The sequence below is a fragment of the Sitophilus oryzae genome, unplaced genomic scaffold, assembly GCF_002938485.1.
Source record: "Sitophilus oryzae breed Bouriz unplaced genomic scaffold, Soryzae_2.0 scaffold_1396_pilon_pilon, whole genome shotgun sequence".
NCBI lineage: Eukaryota > Metazoa > Arthropoda > Insecta > Coleoptera > Curculionidae > Sitophilus > Sitophilus oryzae.
In genome coordinates this window covers 10,032,251-10,053,916 of record NW_022146055.1, presented here as the reverse complement: position 1 = coordinate 10,053,916, position 21,666 = coordinate 10,032,251, and the positions used below count along the sequence as shown (strand labels likewise).

The following is a 21,666-nucleotide window of genomic DNA, read 5'->3' as shown; positions in this document are numbered from 1 at the left end:
TTATTTTTGTATGTTGTTTTCCATAACAACTGTTAAAATTGCCTTGTTGTCTATCAAAAGCAACTGATAAAATAGTACTTTAACCGCAAGGGTAGATTAAATGATAAAAAATATCTATATCTATGTGGCGGATTCATCTCTCCAAAAAAATCCTTTATGGGTAAATATTTTCAGTGGCGAAATACCCCTAAAGGATTTTTTAGATTAAATGATACTTTAACAGCGAGGATAGGTTAAAAACTTCATTTCTTCTCGCACGTTTTTAATTGCTTCCATTTTTGAAAATTTTGTATTCCTTTACATAAGTTATTCGGGATTTAAATGGAAGTAGTTTGAATATGGCGTTTGTCGCCTTAGCCTGAATATCTGTTGGTAATTTACTTATTTCGTTTTGAGCCATTTCTGGCTCCAATTCAATCAGCAATCGACACAAAAGAGAATTAAAAAATATTCACTCAAAACTGACAACTAAAGAGACAGCTTTATTTATTTGTCAAATTACATAGAAACCAATGCCAACCCAGCACAATATTTTTTCTACTCGTAATAAATTCCTTGAAATAATAATTTCTGAATATTTTTTAAAACGTAACTCGCTATGGAAAAAAAAATATTGTTTTATACACGACTATAAAATTGCATTATCGTCTCCCGAAATTAAATCACTCGCGATTTCATCGCTCGTGAATTAATCTTTTCCCCCCGGTCGACGATAAAATACCATTTTATCGTCTTGTATAAAAAATAACTATTAATCTTAAGAATTATATTAATTTAATTCTCATTTTATGTTAAACATATTTGTTTTATTACTGTGTAATATTACGACAAATCAATAACGAATTAATACGTATACGTAACGCAGAAAACAGAAATGTAAATAAGCGAAATTCATTCATATCCGAGTGTTTTCTGCTAGCGATTTTTTCACGAGTATGTGGTACTCCTACCACAAGTACCATTAACCATCCCGTCTGGTACCGGGTCTGCAGATCAAAGAGCTGATGGAATCAGTTACCGAATTGCGGTGCACGCAAATCTAACGGTGCCAAGTCTGGTTTGTACGCGGGTTTACGCGGTCGGCTGGTACGTTTTCGCGTGAGAACCCCGGACAGAATTACTGAGGTAAGTAAATAATTTCATAATTTAATATTATATTTACGCTGACAATAGAAATAAGAGAAAAAGAAACGTTTTGTTTCTACGAAATCGGTTTGTCCTTTTAAAACGTTGCACCAAGAATGTCCTGGTTTTTGTTTTTTGGTGGTATACAAATCTGCAAAGCGTGGAATTTGCAATAAAAACATAATTTCAGAGTCATTTTATTAATTTTGTAAAAATATATCTAAGTAAAATTGAGCATTCGTATTCAATAACAGTGAGTCCCGGTGGGACCCTCCACAGTTCCACAGTGACCGCGAGGGTCTACTGTGGCTCAGTTTCTCCTCAGATGCAAAAAAAAACGCAACGGACAAATTTTTGGTCAAATTTAAAGTGTTATATTTTTGTTATTTTTAGCCCTATTTTCATGATTTTTTTAGCAAGCTGTATATAGTTATATTAACTTTAATTTGTAAACTCAGTTTTTTATAAAATTTAGTGTTTGGCATATTATACAGGGTTAATCGAGGGGTTGTTTTTTATCCTAACTTTGACACACCCTGTGCAATAGTTTCGTGTGTAAATTTTCCTAATATATAATTTTAGGGTCAGAACCATGTCTCCTGAGCATTTCGTATTTTGGATCATGTTAATACATGCCTTGGTTAATTTTTAAGAGCAAAATGAACTTTTTGATTTTTTTTTTCAATATTGCAAGGCATGCAATATTGCATGCTACTATAAACTGCCCATCATGTTCGATGTTTGGGAAATGCTTCGCAAGAGGCTTAGAGGTCGCAAAGCGTTACCAGCTTCATTAAATAAACTACGCTTGATCCTTAAAGAAGAATGGGAAAACATAACGCAATATGATATATGCAGTCTCAATGACAGTATGAACAAACGTATACAGGCAGTTATAGCAGCCAGAGGAGGCAATACAAAGCATTAGGGTATTTTTTACAATTTTTTTTCTGTTTGTATACTTCAGTATTTTAGTTTGTATACTAGTTACTTTGTATAATACAGATGTTTTCCTTAATAACGTCAGTTCTGTTATCGTTATTAATGTTTATTAAAACTAGTTTCGCTCTTAAAAATTAACCAAAGCGTGCATTGACGTGATCCAAAAAACAAAATGCTCCGGAGACATGGTTCTTACCTTAAAATTATATTTTAGGAAAATTTACACACGAAATTATTACACAGGGTGTTTTAAAGTTAGAATAAAAAAACAACCCTTCGATTAACCCTGTATAATATTGCAATTACTAAAGTTTACAAAAAACTGAGTTTACGAATTAAAGTTGATATAATTATATATAGTTTGTTAAAAAATTCATGCAAATAGGGCTAAAAATAACAAAAATATAACACTTTAAATTTGACCAAAAAAAGAGTTTTGAAAAATGTCTCATTTTTACACCACTTGACCCCCTATACTCTGAATTCAGATTAAATAATTGAAAAAAGTGGGACTGAAAAGAGTGGGATTTGAAATTATTTTAAATAATAATTAAATAGTGTTGTTATTGTTAAGGTACCTGAAACAAAAAAAGTATCAAGTGTGTCATATCATTGTACTCAGGAGATCGAGTTTTTTCAAAACTTTAAATAAAAAATGCAGGTCCGTATTTAAAAAAATTCAGTTGGCTTCTGTATCTCACAAATTATCAGCTAATTTGATAATCTAAAAACACTATCAGATAGCCCTAATAAAGTAGCCATGAGAATGTGCAATTAGTTTTTTGATTTTCTAAAAAGGAACGCCAGGAAAAAATAAACTTGATTTTCAAAAAAATTCGTCTTTTCCAAAAAAACTCAACAATACTTGAAATTTTTAATTTTTTTTGTGGGCATCTTGGTGAACATCCTAAAGCGCAACTTTGCCCCAATTTAACCATCTTCGTATTTCTTACGGTTTCCGAGATACCAATGCTCGTACTTCGAATTTGTAGCACCCTGTATACTATAATCATAAGTTATTTAATTTTATGTCATTCTATTCAGAATGTCGTTTTTATCAATAAAATAAAACTATACCGAGGGTACAATTTAAAAAAAAAGTTGTAGTCATTTCCGGTTAAACAGGAAGTGACCGAAAGTAATTAAATATGTCAATCAGTCCCAATTTATGTCCATATACTCATTTACCGTATGATCGAATAAAAACGGCGTCAGCGATGGCTATGAAATGACGATCAATGACATTTCCCATATAATTTTACATATAAAATGACATAGCGATCTTCATTTCAGAGCCATCGCTGACGCTATTTTCATTCAATCATACGGTACCAAATTCGGTTTTTTCATAGACTTAAAATAAAATATTTTACGTCTATGGGTTTTTTATATCTGAAAAAATAAAAAAGTTATATACAGGGTGGCGCACCTCATTCGCTTCGGTTGATTATACAAAAACAAAAAGATGTAGAAACAACATATTTTATGGGTATATGTTGGAAGGCAATGTGCATAATTTAAAATTATTTTGAAATGTACAGGGCATATCATAATTAAGATCCACACCATAGTTATATTTGGATATCCTTAAGCATAACCCCTTGAGGCTAAAGAAGCTGTGGTTGGTTCCCTTAAAAAATAAAGTAAACTACAATAATTGTCCATCAGTCAACGAATTATCATCAAATCTGTTTAATATAGACGAGATCTAAACCACAATTATTGATCCATTGAAATGAGGTCGCCTCATGAATCAGGTCGCCAATGATCGCCTAATTCAAAAAAACCATAAGGCATGCTAAATTCATTATTTTTTTGGTAATTGATAAACGACATATTATTGCTATTTTTTCTGTGCACTCATTTACTAAACATAAAAAGTTAAAAAAGAATAAAGAAAAAAATAAAGAAATTATAAACAGAAACATGATATACACACACACGATGCAAAAAAAAATAGAAAAATAATCTTCCTTATTTTATAATGGTGCTTACCGCCAACTGACCTAAAGAGGGTTGTGATTTATTTTCATATTAAATAAAAATTATTTTTAAATGGTTGTGATATTTTTTTAGAAATAGATTTGTGGCGTCAGTAAACCTTCTATCCTTTTTTAATCTTTCTCTAATAATTAGTTTTAATTCTTGACAATTTTTATGTCAATTTTTAGTAAGTGACGCGTGAGAGTCCTCGCAAAAATTATCACCGATTGTCATTATTACGGTACTACCTAAATTCAATTATAAATAATTCATCTTTTTTTGGGTTGAGGTTTGTTAATAGAATAAATGTAGTTTTGTTTAAAACATCTTGACGTTTCACCCTTAATTTTGGGGTATTTTCAAAAGTTTTTATTGTCTAAAAAAATTATAAATAACAATATGAAAATAAACACTTAAAACATCAATACAACAAATAAACTATACAGGGTGGAACGAATTGTATTCCGGAAACTTCGGCAGCATATTCTGCAGATAAAAATAAGTAAAAAAGTTCGTATAAATGTATGTCTTAAAATGCTTAGTTTCGGAGATACAGGGTGTAAAAATTTCATTTTTATTTCGATTTTTTCCAAATAATTTCTGAAGTAACGTCAATATTTGGATGAATGGTGGATGGGTGTTTTTGACATGCGAAATTTGATTTTGATGTCAATATGACTCCTATTTGTAGGTGGCGTCACGTACATGTGTTTTAACTGTTTTGAAGAGTAATAACTTTTTGTCGGTGCCTGTATAAAACTTCTGAGTAAGAAAATATACATTTACGACTTTTTTTACATAAAAAAGGTCTCCAGTAATGGTTCTCGAGATATTTGGAATCGAAATTATCAATACCTGTCATCATTGACATAAATTAAACATGTTGACTAAATAGTAATTAGGCTGAAATCATAAATTTGAAATCTTTTTGTGTCAAAAGTTCAAAAGAAACTGTTTAATTATCATTTTTTCGCAGAAAAGCTTATGATTAATTTAAAAAAATTAAAATTTATTATTTTAGTCAGATAACTATACTTTCAACGCGTGTGCTTATTTTTTGTCAATAATGACATGTATTTACTATTTCCATTCTAAATATCTTGAGAACGGTTGCTGGTAGCGATTTTTACCAAGAGACATTTTTTAGATAAAAAGTCATGAAAATATATATTTTTTTAGTTAGTAGTTTTATACAGGTACGGTCAAAAAGTTATTACTCTTCAAAACAATTAAAACACTTGTAGGTGGCGCCCCCTACAAATAGGAGTAATTTTGACATCAAAATCAAATTTCTCGTGTCACAAGACTCCCAGATACCAATTTTCATCCAAATATTGACGTTACTTCAGAAAATATTTGGAAAAAATCGAAATAAAAATGAAACTTCTACACGCTGTATCTCCGAAACTAAGCATTTTAGGACATACATTTATACGAACTTTTTTACTTATTTTTATCTGTAGAATATGCTGCTGAAGTTTCCGGGATACAGTTCGGACCACCCTGTATACTATACAAGTGAGTCCATTAGTTAAAAATACAATTAAAATAAAACAAAGAAACATGTAATTTAAAAATTAATTTCAATTATGTAGACCTCAATATTTCTATGTTTCATCCCACATATATTTGTGCAGATTCTCTTTGAAGGTTTTTTTTAAACCATAGTCCATCCCAAATTAAATTTATATTTATTCGGCGTAACATAAACAACAAAACGTGATGTTAGTTTAGGGGTGCAGGATTTTACTCCATAAGCGTCAAACAATATTTTGTTAGTTTAATAAATTACTATTTGTTGGAAAAATGGTTGTTCCAATTTTAGATTAATTTTTCTCAAACAAATCCTAGTTTTGTAATCATAAACCCCCAGACACTGCCAGGTTATATTTTTTTAATAAATGCACATTCACTTCTTCAATTGTATTTTATTTGTCTTGTTTTGGTTTTTCCTGCAAACCTAGTTTAAATACATAATTTTAAAAATCGCCAGAATAAAGCATGAAATTTAAAAATTGCTTATTGATGACAAAAACTCTTTGCTTTTGTATATAATGAATAAAAAGAATGATAAACAAAATTTAATCATGCAATTATCTAAATTCCCGTTTATTTGCATTTAAATTGGGCTTACAAAACCCAGACTAGGTTTTTTATATTTAACTAGCGTGTACCAGCGACTTCGTTCGCGTCGAATTAATCATTTGTAATGGTGATGATAAAGCAAAGCTAGAATTTCCATTAACATACAAACTGGATAAAATTTTCTCACATTTATGTCAGCATGAGGAAAAACAATATGGCGATATTATTATATAACTTGGTAATATTTGAGGGGTAGTTTCATCTCGTTGGAATTTGACTTTCGAAAAATCCGTTTGCCGAAAATAAGCTTTTTACGTCAAAGCAGTTTAAGCAGAATCGTGGTTAAAAAATTACCCAACTTTTGGAACACCCTGTATGATTTTTTAAAAAATTTCAAAATATGTAAACAAACAAAATAAATTATGCTTGTCCAAGCGTTTTCCCGAAAGACTAACCGTTTTTTAAATAACAAATATTGTAACATTTGAGGGGCGTTTTCACCCTCTTGGAATTTGAGATTCGAGAAACCCCTACTTATCGAACCTCTACACCCCACAGTCAATCCGTTTGCCAAAAATCAGCTTTAAACATCAAGCAGATTAAGCAGAATCGTGATTACTCAATGGTCATATTTTATGAAACACCCTGTATAAATTTATAAAAAATCTCAAAATATGTAAAACAACAAAATAAAATATACGTGTTTAAGAGTTTTTCCGAAAAACTCACCGGTTTTTAAATAAAAATATTTTAATATTTGAGGGGATAGTTTCACCCCTTAGAATACGAGTTTCAGAAAAATCCCTTCTTATCGAACCTCTACACCCTAAAGTCAATCCGTTTTCCAAAAATCAGCTTTTTACTTCAAGCGCTTTAAGCAGGATCGTGATTAATCAATGACCAGATTTTTCGAAACACCCTGTATACATTTTTAAAAAATCTTAAAATATGTAAAAAAACAAAATAAAATATACGTGTTTAAGCGTTTTTTTGGAAACTGCACCGTTTTTTAAATAAAAAATATTGAATTATTGGGGGGGGTGGTTTCACCCTCTTGGAACTGGAATTTCGAAAAATCTCTTCTTATCGAACCTCTACACCCTAGAATCAACCTGTATGCCAAAATTGAGCTTCTGACGTTGAGTGGTTTGAGCAGGATCGTGATTAATCAGTATGTCAGTCACTTAAGGATTTTATATATTAGTATAGATTAATAAAAGACACGGTGTTTATATTTAAATATTTTCAACATTTATTAGTGGGGATTTTATTTTAAAATAAAATACGGTTTTTATAATATATTTTTGTCGTGTCACGGTGTCAGCAATAGCTAGAATCAAGAGTGATGTGTTAGATAACAGGATATTTTCCATGAAAACTTAAAGGAAGTAAGCATGTAGAATCAGTGGGAGGAAGCAGCGCACAATAGAACGCAATGGAGAATAACTGAGTTAACAACGACAACGAAAAAGCAAAGAGGCAACAAAGTAATGAGATTTTTGAATGTCCGGAGTGCGGAAGAGAGTTAACATCACGTATCGGGTTTTTCAGCTTTTTTTTAGCAAACTGTATATAATTATATCAACTTTAATTCGTAAACTCAGCTTTTTATAAAGTTTAATACAGGGCTAATCGAGGAATTGTGTTTTTACCTTGACTTTAAAACACCATGTGCAATAATTTCGTCTGTAAATTTTCCTAAAATATAATTTTACGGTCAGAACCATGACCCCTGTGCATTTTATTTTTTGATTCGTGTCAATACATGCTTTGGTTAATTTTTAATAGCGAAATAAACTGATAACGATCAATATGCAATTTTTTTAATTATCATTACTTTTTGACGTAATTTTTTATTATGACGAGATGATTGTGGTGACTATTGTAACGCCATATTACACTGCATTGGATAACCTATACCAAATAAAAAAAAACATTAAGACTAACGATACAGTCCGTGTTTTAATAAACATTAATAACGATAACAGAACTAACGATATTAAAGAAATCATTTGGAATACCGACCGAAGACGAAATCATCTGCAATACCGACCATCTGTAATTCGCGACCTCTAACCTTCCTGCCAAGCAATTGGCAAACGTCGAACATGATGGGCTGTTTATAGTAGTATAATAGGTATAGTTCACAGTAATCGTCTCCCCCCCAAGCCGAGCCGCCTTGTCACATTGAAAAAAAAAACAAAAAAAAAGAAATGATAACTGAAAAAACTGCAAATTGTTTTGGTTTGGTTTGGTTTGGCTCATTTCGCTCTTAAAAATTAACCAAGGCATGTATGACATGATCCAAAAAACAAAATGCTCAGGAGACATGGTTCTGACCGTAAAATTATATTTTAGGAAAATTTAACACGAAATTATTACACAGGGTGTTTTAAAGTTAAGGTAAAAAACAACCCCACGATTAACCCTGTATAATATGCCAAATAGTAAAGTTTATGAAAAATTGAGTTTATGAATAAAAGGTGGCATAATTATATAAGTAACAGTTTAAATTTGACCAAAATTTTCTCCGTTGCGTTATTTTTTGCATCTGAGTGTATAATAATAGTCGTATACAGGGTGGTGCAACGTCGTTGGAAACAGGAAATTCCATGCAAATTTTGAACTGTTCAAATTAAAGATCTGTCTATGCTGAATTGAAACAATTTTGGACAAGCCGATTTTAAGTAATTTAAATGCATCTATTTATAAATTAAAACTGAACAGGTAACAATGCAAAACCAGTCAAATGTCAACATACCTTAAGTTGTCAACCTTTGATTTTGCCTTTGATTTGTTGTGCTGTCTACACTACTACTTTATAATACCTACCGTTAGTGCCCTTAAAATGCATTTTTGTAATTTAAAACTGATTGGAATGAGGCAAAAACCTAGAAAATATAATTTGACATTGACATTGCTATTGATATTGCTACAAATTAATATCTGTATTTATAATATTATACCCCTTTCTCATAAATAAAAATACTTATTAAACGTTTGTAATTTTAATTATACGACATAGGTATATAATTAAAACTTTAATCCAATAATATTAATGTTCAAAAAAAATTATAACATATTAAAAATCAATTACGCTATTTAGGTAACGACTTTTACCGTTCATATTATATTCATTAAGTTCTAGAACAAAATACAATCAATAAATGAGCAGGTGTCCCCATTACTTAACTAACTTCTTACTATAGACGTTTTAGCGTTTTATATACCCATTATTATTAGATACTTGTTTTAGTAATTACACTAGCTTCTGATAATATAATAGCTGACTGTGTGCGGTTAATATGAAATATACATAGATACTTATTTTAGGTCAATATTTAGACAGTACGTATATAAATTTAGCAGTCAACTAGCGAGGAAAACAGTGAAATTACCTGATAATGTTCGGACCACAGCTTATTCACTACCAGCTAGTCGTCTTTGCCTGTTTTTTATTATCCGCTTTTGATCTGACTCGCCTGTTTTCGAATACCTACATGCAAGCAGTCAGCAGCCTGTCTATGGTGGGAGGGATAGGCTGTAGTTTAGATTTTAGACTCCTCCTCCTCCTAGGTGCCTTCTCTGTTGAGGTTGGCGATTAATATGGCATCCCATACAGCACATCAAATCACATTTACGATGTGTATTAGATGCAGACACAGGGTGACACAATTCCCCTGATGTAAATATGCTACGTTTACACATTGTAGTTCAACACGTATGCCTAAAGGTTAAACGTCCGCCTCACAATGTAGCCACAGTATAGCATTTACGTATACACAAAGTAAGGGATACACAGTGTGCCGTAGGATACACAGTGCTTGTGTATTACGTTTAAACTCTGGTTACACATTGTAGTTGTGACTACCGCGTGTATACGTATGTATTTTGCTTCGTATATACATCTTGTGCTAGATAAAACTACTTCTTATGAACGAATTTAGGAAATAATACAAGTTTCGATGCCTAACTCTTCGTTCTTTTTAGGAATTATTTATTCAATGATCCCAATTATATCTTTTTAGAACGAAAATTAGGAAGGCAAAACTTTGTATTTTCCAAAAGAAAACACTGTAAAAGAACAGAATTTGTATCAAAATGTATTAAAAATATAAGTACCTTACTAGGTATATTAATTTCAATTATTATAGTATGTTGTTATACTTAACAACATACTAAAATGGTAAACACTGGTATATCGCCACGATTTGGTGGACCTCGTTTAGTCATTTTTTCTCCTCTTTTCCTTCCAAGCAGTTGGTTTGTTAGCATACTCATTCATCGAGCACTCTGTTGGACTTTGTTGTATTTTATTTCCAGATTAACAATCTCACCCTTAAATTTTATATAAAACTGATTATTGAATATTAAACATATCTGTATAAGATTATCAATAACTTATCCATCAATGATTGATCCATCAATAACTTACCGAATATCAGTGTAAGAAGTTCTTTGAAGTGTTTAAATCTTTCTTTCTCTGGTCCATTTAGATTTTTATTATTTCCAAATTAAAAAAAATTATATTGCAGAGCTAACCTCTTTATCATTATACGAGAATATTTGGAGATTTCATTCATTGGAGTCAAAATTTGGTAAATTGGGTATCGAGTACGGGAAGAGTCGCTACTATAATATTAATAATACACTTAGGAAGGTGTAACAAGGTAATTTAAAACTTGTGCTTACCTTTAAATCTCTTTTAAACTACACACAAACAGAATAGAGCTTCCGAAGGATAAAACAATAATGGCTGCTAACACATACCACTGCTAGAAAGGAGAAAGGAGAGAGGACACATAAGATACACTTGGTCGGTGTATCTACGCTGAGGCTATCCGCGCGTGCGCACACCTTCATTTCATGCTAGAATGTAGATACAACAGTACACTATTACAAAGTGTCTATATAGATATTTATATAATGTGTATACGTCAAATTTTTACAAGGTGTGTACTATAAGCACAACTATGATACGAAGTATCACACATACATATGACTTATACCAGAGCTTATACCATACTTATACATTGTATGTCTCATATACCGACGTCAGATTTCATCATTTTAATAATTATTTGTTACGTTACAAAAAACTCTTTAGAATCCTGTGTGCACACGGTATACAACTAGTAAACACTGTATCACACAATTCTTCAATATAAACCTGCGTGTATCTCATATGTATATGTTAGAACTAGATGAACACTTAGGTTCACTTTAACATATTTTGTTTTTCATGTGTCTCCCTTGTAGAAACGTAATTTCATTTGGACGTGCTGTATGGGATATGACTCTCTGTCTAGAGCTTGGTGAATAAGGGTATTTCCGTCGGTGTGGGTCCAATCTCTTATGTTACGTAGCCATGATTTCTTTTTCCTTTTCCTCTCTTTCCTTTGGAATTTAGTCTAAATATGCTAAAAGAAACAGCACACCACCACATAGCATTGGAAGTTTTGTCCGTATAATAAATAAAGATTTATCTAAACCATCCACCCAGAAAAATATACGTCATAAATATTTTCCAAATATACCTCATAAAGTATATTTTTCTAGAGGTATTGGGTCTCTCATTGCGCCATCACAAAATCAGTGATTCTCTACATACAGGTTGTTAATTTGTTTATACTCGCGGCAAGAGCTTTATGGTTGAAATATGGCAACCTCGGCCACGACGCGACGGGATGAGTCGGCAGAAAACCCTATTGTGCATGCGTTCTCAATAGGCAGTGTTGCCATTCGGTTCTCCTATAAGTAACTGTCCAGTTAAGAACCTGTATAAAGAATTACTGATCTTGTGATGGTGCTATGAGATGTAGGAAAGCACAGTACTCTGATAAAGAATCTAATTCTACATTTTAAACCAAGAATATAGTATTTTCTAATGTTGTCTTTCTTTCTTTCTGTAGTTAACTTAAGATAGAGACAACATCTACAATTTATTTAATGATTACTTTGAGATGACATCAGATGGTCCAACTGGATGAATAATCACCTAAGTGCATTTTATTCTTTTTTCATACTTTGTTGACGCGAAACAGATCACATCGAACAAAGATTTGCCATTTGGGATTTGTTTAAATTGTGATGCTTTCATATAAGTAGTTAAAATAGAGACAGAAAACATCAATCAAACGTCGACAAATAACTTATATTGTACCTATTTTATAACATTTGACCATATTGTTCTCTGCTTGTATTTGTCTGTCCAACTACAAGATCCTTGACAGTGATAGATGTCTCTGTCATTCTAATTTCAAAGTAGTTTATTTTATTTTACAAAGAAATAAGTTGGTACAACTGGAACGCATAGCAGGAAATCTTTGCAGGAAATTACTATATTTAAAATTTGGCTGATAAGTGATTACTTCAAAATATTGCGAAAAAAAACTGTATAAAACTGAAAAAAAGGAATCGAGTTATTTTATTAAAAAAAAAACAGTGTGTGTTAATACAAAACAAACAAGAACAAAACACTCCTTCTAGCATATACGAGATACACTTATCTACGACAAGATGGTATACAAACTTTATTGATGGTAACTTTATTGGTGTATAAGACTTTCTGCTTGGGCAGCATTGTATTAACTATAAACTGTGCTCTGAGTCTACAGTTAATTTTCCTTAATTTTTCCTCTACTTGACTTCAAAAGACCCAAAACACACGTAATAACACGAATCAAAATGCATCATCTTCCAAAATGCAGATATTTGACATAAGTTGACACAAAATTATAACCTATAATTTGGCAAGACTTTGACAAGCCTCAAAAATCTAAAGGCGAGTTCATAGGCATCGGCGTCCGTTTGTCGTTCATCGTTCCGTTAAACCGATAAAATTGAAATATGATCTGTCGTTTTTGAAATAAACCAATAAAACTGGTTAAAAACAACAACAGACGACGCATCACGGATTTATATTTAAACTTATCCATCGTTAACTTTAAAAATATTAGAAACTTTTTTTTTAGTAAAATAAATAGATTGGTATGGAACGTCATCTGCTTTTCTTCTGTCATCGTCTGTCGAAATCATACCTGAGAAAAAAAAAACAGAGTATATTATGTAGCTTCCAAAGACACAGATAGTTTTTGAAACACCTCAAAGCAGCAACGTGTTCTGATTGTTCCACTTGACTATCATTCTTGGATGGATTAGGGGTTAGGGTATTATGCTCATAATATGACGAAATCTAAATGGTCGATCTCCAGTGAACGTTTCCCTTTGTATGCGTTTCAAAATCTGAAAAGAAACACTGGAATGAAATGTAAGATGGGCTGAATAATATATGCGTAAACTATTGTATGCAGTATTTACAGTTATATATGTATTATGTTGAGTAATGTAATATTTTTTATTGTCTTGGTTTCTGTTCTAATAACTTTATAACCTGATATCAGGTTGTGTTAGCTTAATTTCAAATTACGATGTAAAAGGTATTGTTTTACTGAAGTTCAATTACCTACATTTAAAAGTATCAATTAAGAGGATATAATGAAATACAGTATTATATTTGAATCAAATAACACTACTTTTAGATAATATGTTTTAAAAAAAACTTATAATAATTAAAAATATGTAAACATAATCATTAAAAAAGAACAGATAAAATCACATTTACAGTTGCCATCTAATGGTATTTAGATGTTGTAATAATGCAGTTATATTACAGCTGGATAGTGATTATAAAATTACTAACTCGACCAACATGTTAATGCCAATATATTTTTATATATTGTTATGCGACAACGGTAAAGTTCAAGGTTTTATGTGATTAAAAACTGCTAGATATTTGAGGAATCTTAACAATTTCTTTTAACATCGAAAAACATGCATTTGCTGCTGTGACTAGATTTTTGGTAAAACTTTTATTTATTTCAAAAGCTGATAGTTCAAAGCTTATAGTTAGGGTTGCCACCTTTTTGCAAAGTAAAAAAAGGCCATTGGACTATAAAAAAGGACCAGGGGAAAAGAGGGGGGGAGGGTAAGCGGCTGTTAATTGTAAACCGCCGATTATAAACTGCTATTTTAAAATTGTGAAAAGCTCTTTTTAAGATCAAAATGGTTAAAAATATATCCTAAACTATCATTTGAGATTCGGGGTTTGAGACAGTGGGTTCTAAATAATGTTGCCGATTCTAAACAATAGTACCGTCTGATCGAAAACAAAACAGCGTCAGCAATGGCTATGAAATGAAGATCGCTGTCATTTTATATGTAAAATTATATGGAGAATGTCATCGATGTTCATTTTCAAGACAACTGGACACCGTTTTTTTTTTTCGTATCGGGAAATTATGGTTACACTCCTTGAATTTGACACTTTATGTCAGTTTCATAATATATTTTCGTACTTTTGCTTAGGCGTAAAAGTGCTTTACTTTTATGCCTATAGGCGTTAAAATGACTTGTTATCTTGCAATCACGTCGCAAAGATTAATACTTTTTTGATGTTTAAAAAAACATTTATTTATAAGTTTTATAATAAGTCTAATTAAATTTGGGCGAAAGGAATATTGCTTGTTGCTGTAGATAATTTCTCAGGGAAAATAGGTACGTAAATAAAAAGGACTTTTTAGGTCTAAAAAAGTAAAAAGGACAATTTGTTCCAAAAAAAAGGACTGTCCTTTTCAAAAAAAGACAGGCGGCAACCCTACTTATAGTCCAGTAAATGAAGGTTGAAATCATGGCTTAATTCGTCGACCTGGACTTTTCAGGCGGATCGACTCCCACACTCCTACCTTTCGAGGAGTAGTTTTAAGGGAAAAAATTGTAACACCGTGCTTTGGCCAAAAAAAATAGTCCAAAATGGCGACAAATAAGTTTTTCGTTAAATAGGTATCTGCCAAAATATGCAATTTACAAAATTTTTCTTGGAGTAGGAAATGAAGCTTAGTTTAATTACCTATAAAAATGGTCCTTATCATTTTTATGTAGAATTAGTAGTTTTCGAGATATTCCGCCTCGAAGATCTCTGAATTTTCTCTCCAAGTCTTAACGCTCCGAAGATAGATTTCATACGCGTATCATTCGAGATTTTTTTTGTGCGGGTGTCAGATATCACAAGCATTGTCATACACAATTTTATAAGTCGTGTTCCATAGCTCGTAGACCATCAAGGGGCTTAGGACGTCTTTTGGATGCTGACATTTCAGTCCAAATGGTGAAGGTAGTCTATTATATCCGGGAAAATGGACAAGAACAATATACATTGTAAGATATTGCAGGTAACTTTGAACTTTTATCATTGATTTCTATTTCCTTCACTCCTCATTGATGTTTGTTACTTATAAAGTTATTAAGCAATTTCCTTTTGTTTACGACCACTTTCCGTAACCTCCAAAAAAATGAAAAGCCACTCATGAATAGTTGTTTTTTATTAAAACGTTATATACAAACAAACACTTCAAACATTGTGTGTAGCTTATAGAGACTCTAGAACTCTAAGCCCACGGCCACATAGAAAGCGTTTTTAGCGTTTTGCGTTTTTTGCGTCTCAAGCAGTTTTTGCGATTTGACCGTTTTAAGCGTTTTTTCGATTTGTGTCACTTAAAAACACGCGGCAGGTGTGCAGTTTCTATCAAGATATCAATTAGTAACGTCGCAAGCTCGTGGATTCCCGGCCCGTTCAACAATCAATCCTGTGAGAAAGAGATAGGCGAGATCGGCACGGTTAGCGTTGAAGAGACGAAGATAAAAGATGCTGAAATTGAATTGTGGACGTGCCGGGGCATATATTCGGCGACAAGCACAATCTACTGCTAGTGCCAGTGGTGTGTGTAAAAATAATAATTATTATTTGCCATTTATTTTACGAATTTTAGTTTATATGTATATAGTTTTTTTTATGTTGTAGTGTTGTGATTACTTTTTATAATAATTATAATATAATATAATAAATAATAGAATAGTAAATATTACTAGTTCCTAATGCAATTTTAGGACATTATTTATGAAACTTTTTGAAATGAAACTTCTTTGCGTGCGCTTGGAGTAAAAATTCAAGGCTACGAGCTAGCGAGACGGCCCTGACACACGAGCTAGTTGTAACGAAACGTATTAACGGCTTAGAAATACGTAGTGACGCGACGTGTATTTGTGAGCAGTCCACGTCTTTATCAAAAATATTGATATTTTAATACAAATTTCGTAAAAATTAATCAAATTATTACGTGGAAAAAACCATTAGTTACACGTAAAAAACTATTTTTACGCGTATAAAACTATTTGTTACTGGTAGAAAACTATTTTTTACGCGTATATAACTATTTGTTACTGGTAGAAAACTATTTTTTTACGCGTATAAAACTATTTGTTACGTGTAAAAATCTATTTGTTACACGAAAAAAGATATTTTGTAAGTGGTAAAAACTATTTGTTACACGTAAAAAACTATTTTTTAAGTGTAAAGAACTATTTGTTACACGTAAATAATTATTGTTACACGTAAAAAACGATTTCTTGTCCGTAAAAAACTATGTTTACGCGTATAAAACTATTTGTTATTGGTAGAAAACCATTTTTGCGCAAAAACTATTTTTTTACGTGTAAAACACTATTTGTTACACGTAAAAAACTATTTTTTACGCGTCAAAAACTATTTGTTTCTGTTAAAAAAAACTTTTTTACGCAGAAAAAAACACTTTTAACGTGTCAATTTCTATTTATTACGCGTAAGAAAATATTCCTTTAATTTATTATACATTTTCAACATTTCAAACTACACTTTTTCAAACATTTCCTTCAAATATTTGAATTTAATAGAATCTTCCTAAACAGTAGATGTTCTTTATAAAAATATTTTTAGATAATATCTTAAAATGAAAAAAATGCATACTATTTAATTTATTTATATTGTATTATTAAATATAACGTCCGCCTATGACGGGGTCTCATCTTAGAAAACTCTAAAGACGCTACAGAAAACAAACTGATTTGTTTTCATTTGCGTTTTTTGCGAGACAAGCCGAACGCTAGACACTTTTGGTGGGGCCACTCCTATATAATCCTCTTATTTTGTTTTAGACGCAAAAGACGCTTCACGCTAAAAATGCAAAAAACGCTTTCTGTGTGGCCGTGCACTAAGAACAACTGTTAAAAAAACCTTGGAAAATAAGTTATTATTAGTGAAAATATGAATAAGTTTGTAAAATCTGAAAATTCTTGGGTTAAGGAATGTTCTCCCGGTTTTTTTTTATTATCATAAAAAATGACAAAATTCAAATAAGTTCCAAAATGCGATAGCTTGCTATTGATGCTACCTTTTAAATAAACTTTGAATCATCAACAAATATTAAATTTTAGCCGAGTTATTAAACAATTTATCCCATCAATCAATGATACCCTTAAGAAATCTGTCTCCGGAGGGATAAAACTTGGAAAGAAAATTCAGGGATTTTCGAGACGGAATATCTCGGAAACTACTAATTCTACGTAAAAAAATGATAAGGACCATTTTATATAGAGGTAATTACCTAAGCTCTCTCCATTTTTCATTTCATGAAAAATTTTGTAAATTGCATATTTTGGCAGATATTTGCGAAAAACTGATTTTTTGGCCATTTGGAACTATTTTTTCGGCGAGCACGGTGTTACAGTTTTTTCACCTAAAACTACTCCCCAAATTGTATACAATGCGGCATCAAGAATTGTACTAGCATCAAGAAGATCAAAAACGTCTCAAAAACCATAATAGTCCAGAAAATAAGGTCACGACAAGATCCAAGTCTCGGCGTAATTCGTCAACCATCGTCGTCAATGTGCAGAAATATATTGTAGGATAATGTATACACCTAAATATTATTTATACCTAAAATCCTATATTTTACATGGATTATGGATAATTTCTCTTGGATATTAGAGATGGGGGGTTGGAACCTGTTTTCGAACAGCAGAATCGGACCTATGTTGATATAAAAAATAAGTCTTATTTTTATGTGAATCTTTCCACGAGAGATAGTACATGTTTTTTGAAACGCCCAGTATATTAATTTAAAATAGACAAAAACATATTTTTTTAAGTATTTTATTATTTGTTTCGTATTTCGTTATTTATTCATAATAAAGGTTACGATGAACCCAATTAGGGAATGCAATCCCGCAAATGCTGAAGAGGGATCCCGCACTTGCGGGATCCCTCTGAGATTCCGCGGGATCGAAGTTACGGGATTTATCGTGCAGGATTCGCGGGATTGACACATTACTATTGGGTAACCGAATCGATCTCGATCAAGGCCAAACCCCTTCGTTCCTGGTCGATGAGTCGATGCTCGGAACCCGGGGGACCCGTTACTGGTGAACAATTTCGTCAAATAAACTGCCGGACATAATTATCGGGACAAGCAAAATTTTAGGGTAAATTTAAAGTTGAATATCTCTTGAACTAAAAAATATTTTGGGATGCTATTTGGACCAGGTTTTAGATGCATCTATTGCGATTAAGATGCTATGTGGTTTTCGAAAATATATTTAGCGAATTCTCGTATACAGGGTGTTTTATAAGGGAGTGAAAATTTGGTCAAGAGTCTTTTTTACCACAAATTTACGAGTTTTAAAGAATCTAAATTTTTATCAAGTACGACTAATCTGTATTGAAATTAGAAAAAACAATTTGATCGGTTTTTATTTTTTTTGTTTTAAGGAAAATTGACTTTTTTCGAAAAATATGCATTTTTAGTCATACGTATTGTCCTAAGTCGTACAAAAAGCTTTGTATGGGGAAATTAAAATAACTTTGGTTGCACAACATAATACGACCACCAGCAAACTCCATAAGACGACGCGCGACGCATGGTGTCATTGATGACTTGCAACGAAAATTGTTTTAATTTCCCTTTACATTCTGCATATGTCAAAATATTATTAATATAGAGTATATCTAAAAGCAGATAACTAAGTTAAAAAAAACTTCAACATCAGAATAATATTTTTATTTATAAAATAAGTAGATAAATTATAATAAAATTTAAGTTTATTTAATATTAAATATATTTTTTGAACACCCTGTATAAATCGGTCCAAATTTCTGTACAGCTAGTTTAAGATACACGCTATATCAATATATTGTGGGCCTATGCAAAATGTACAATGCCTTTTGTACCATTTAGAACCAAATGTATGACTATTGTTTACAGTTCCGCACTTTTGCGGATCCGCGGGATTGATTGCTTTAATCCCGCGGGTTTGCGGGATTGAGATTTTGGTGCGGGATTGCATTCCCTAGACCCAATACATCAAGCAAATCCTCCATATTATTGTATTTAAATACTATTTCTGTAATTTTGCATTTTAACGTAAAATAGTTAATTCGCTTTTTATTTGATAAAAGTGACATAATGCAAAACCGCACAATCAATTTATATGAATATTTTGCGCCGATAACTCGAATAACAATAGATCGGTAGCTGGAACGAATCGTCACACGGGCCAAATGCAGCGTAACTTTTGAAGTTTCTACGCGAATTGGCCTGGTTTTTTTCTCTATTTCACAGCAAATTTAGTTTATTGTTAATCGTCAGAGCACACAATAAAAAAATTCGGTATTTTTCAATAAAATATTTCAATAGCCATGTACCAAAATAAATAACGAACAAAAAATCGCAAATTATTGGCAAATGCGTAAAATCGTATTAACTATGTAAATATTCCGGAAAGACAGTGATTAGGATCGACAAGGATACAATACGGATTAGCGATGAACGCTTGGTCTTGCTTTGTTTAAATAATAAAAAGAGTTTTTTTTTTAATTTGACATTCATCTATGTAACCTTCTGTAAGCACTGACCCATATAATGCATGATATAACTGGAACTATTGACAATGTTAGCCCTTTAGCAACGCAGTATAGGTAGCTTTTTTACTAAAATTATATTTCATCTCAAATCAATATCATCATCATTATCATCATTTTCAGCTTATTCAACCATTTCCAATGATGATGTAGCTTTCTTTACATATTTAGATACTCTCTTTGTAGTTGGGCCCAGGGTTGTCTTTTTTTCCTATGAGGAGGGAAAAAATCTTGCATAAGACACTGGTTGGGTAGTGCCCGATTCTTACCGGCTAAAAAAAACCTCCTCCAACTACCACTTTACACTGGAATCCGCTCTCGCATTGCTTCAGTGCAAAGGGTGTCTATAGATTTACTTCATGATGCTCATAGTTTCTTTTCCCTGTCTTTACAACTTATTATATTTCGGACTATCCGATATACTAGCTTCCATTTTTCTTCCCTTTTAACTAGGTATATCATAAATGCGGATAAGTCAAAGTATCTGCCGGTTTCTATACGGAATTGTTCCCTAAAAACCTGCCATCGTTCACACGCAAATAGTTTATGTTGAACATCATCATCTTGACAACAGTAGATGCATGATGTACTATCAACCCTACGACGGTCGCATAAATATTTTCTAAAACACCCATGGCCAGAGAATGCTTGACTCATGAAGCAATCGACTTCTCCATATTGTCTGTGTAACCATAGCTGTATGTCGGGTATTAACCTGTTAGTCCATCTGCCATATATTCCGTTATTCCATTTCTCTTGCCACTGTTGGAGAAGTTTTGTCCTTGCTAGATTTTTATCCATCCCATGGTATTTATCACATCGTTCCTGTATGAGCAGATCAATCAACTATTTCAGTTATAACTCCTATATCCTCTCCAGATACAGTTTTGTATGTGCTGCATACCCTAATAGACAATGCGTTGTATTCTGCGTAGTCTTTGCATTAGCTTGCGATTGTTAGTGACTTTATGCCATGACGGTGCAACATACAATAACTGCGATTGTACCACACTAGCAAGTATTCTGCTTTTGGATGCTCTAGCACCTTTGGTGATGGTTTTCTTAAGGTCCGCAAAATTCAATTTGGTATCCAGCCACACTCCTAAGTATTTTATAGAATTACTAATTAATGGTAAAATGGGTAAATTACAGTTCCTTGTATATAAAACTGCACCGGGAATATTTTTCTTTTTCTGGTCAGTAATACACTGCTTCAGTTTTATGTGAAGCTACGGTTAACAGATTATTCTCCATCCAATTTGCAACTCGTTGGATTGCCAAGTTGACCGTGTTCATCAGTACAGCTTCATCTTTTTCACATGATACAATGACAAGGTCATCTGCAAAGGCAACTAAAGTTGTTTTATCTGGCATTTCTATCCTCAGTAGTTCATCATAGAGTAAGTTCCAGAGCATAGGTCCCAAGACTGATCCCTGTAGTACACCGCTATTTACCATCACAGTTTTTTGTAACACTTTGGCCTCTATTATGATTCTTCTCATAGGTAGAATGCTATAATATCAATAAGTCATTGATCTATTGTCCTCTTTTGCAGTTATTATTCAATATAACTTGCTAGGAGGCGTTTTAAAATGCATTTTTGACGTCAATTGGTAATCATTGCACAGAGTCTACGATGCTTACTCGTGTATGCAGCAGCTTCATCCGCTATCTGCATTACTTTAAGAATAACATCCACAGTCTGCCTTCCTTAACGAAAGCCATATTGTGTGTCTGA

The 21,666-nt window shown here is 32.1% G+C and overlaps 1 protein-coding gene across 2 annotated transcripts in view; it reads left to right on the top strand.

Moving 5' to 3' along the window:
• The first annotated feature begins 998 nt into the window (after positions 1–998).
• The window catches only part of LOC115876021 (glucose dehydrogenase [FAD, quinone]), a 121,500-nt gene continuing 100,832 nt past the window's right edge, over positions 999–21,666 (top strand). For both annotated transcript variants that reach the window (XM_030891687.1, XM_030891686.1), the window contains exon 1: positions 999–1,125. The gene's annotated coding sequence lies outside the window, so the exon portion shown is untranslated. The remainder of the gene's footprint in view (positions 1,126–21,666) is intronic.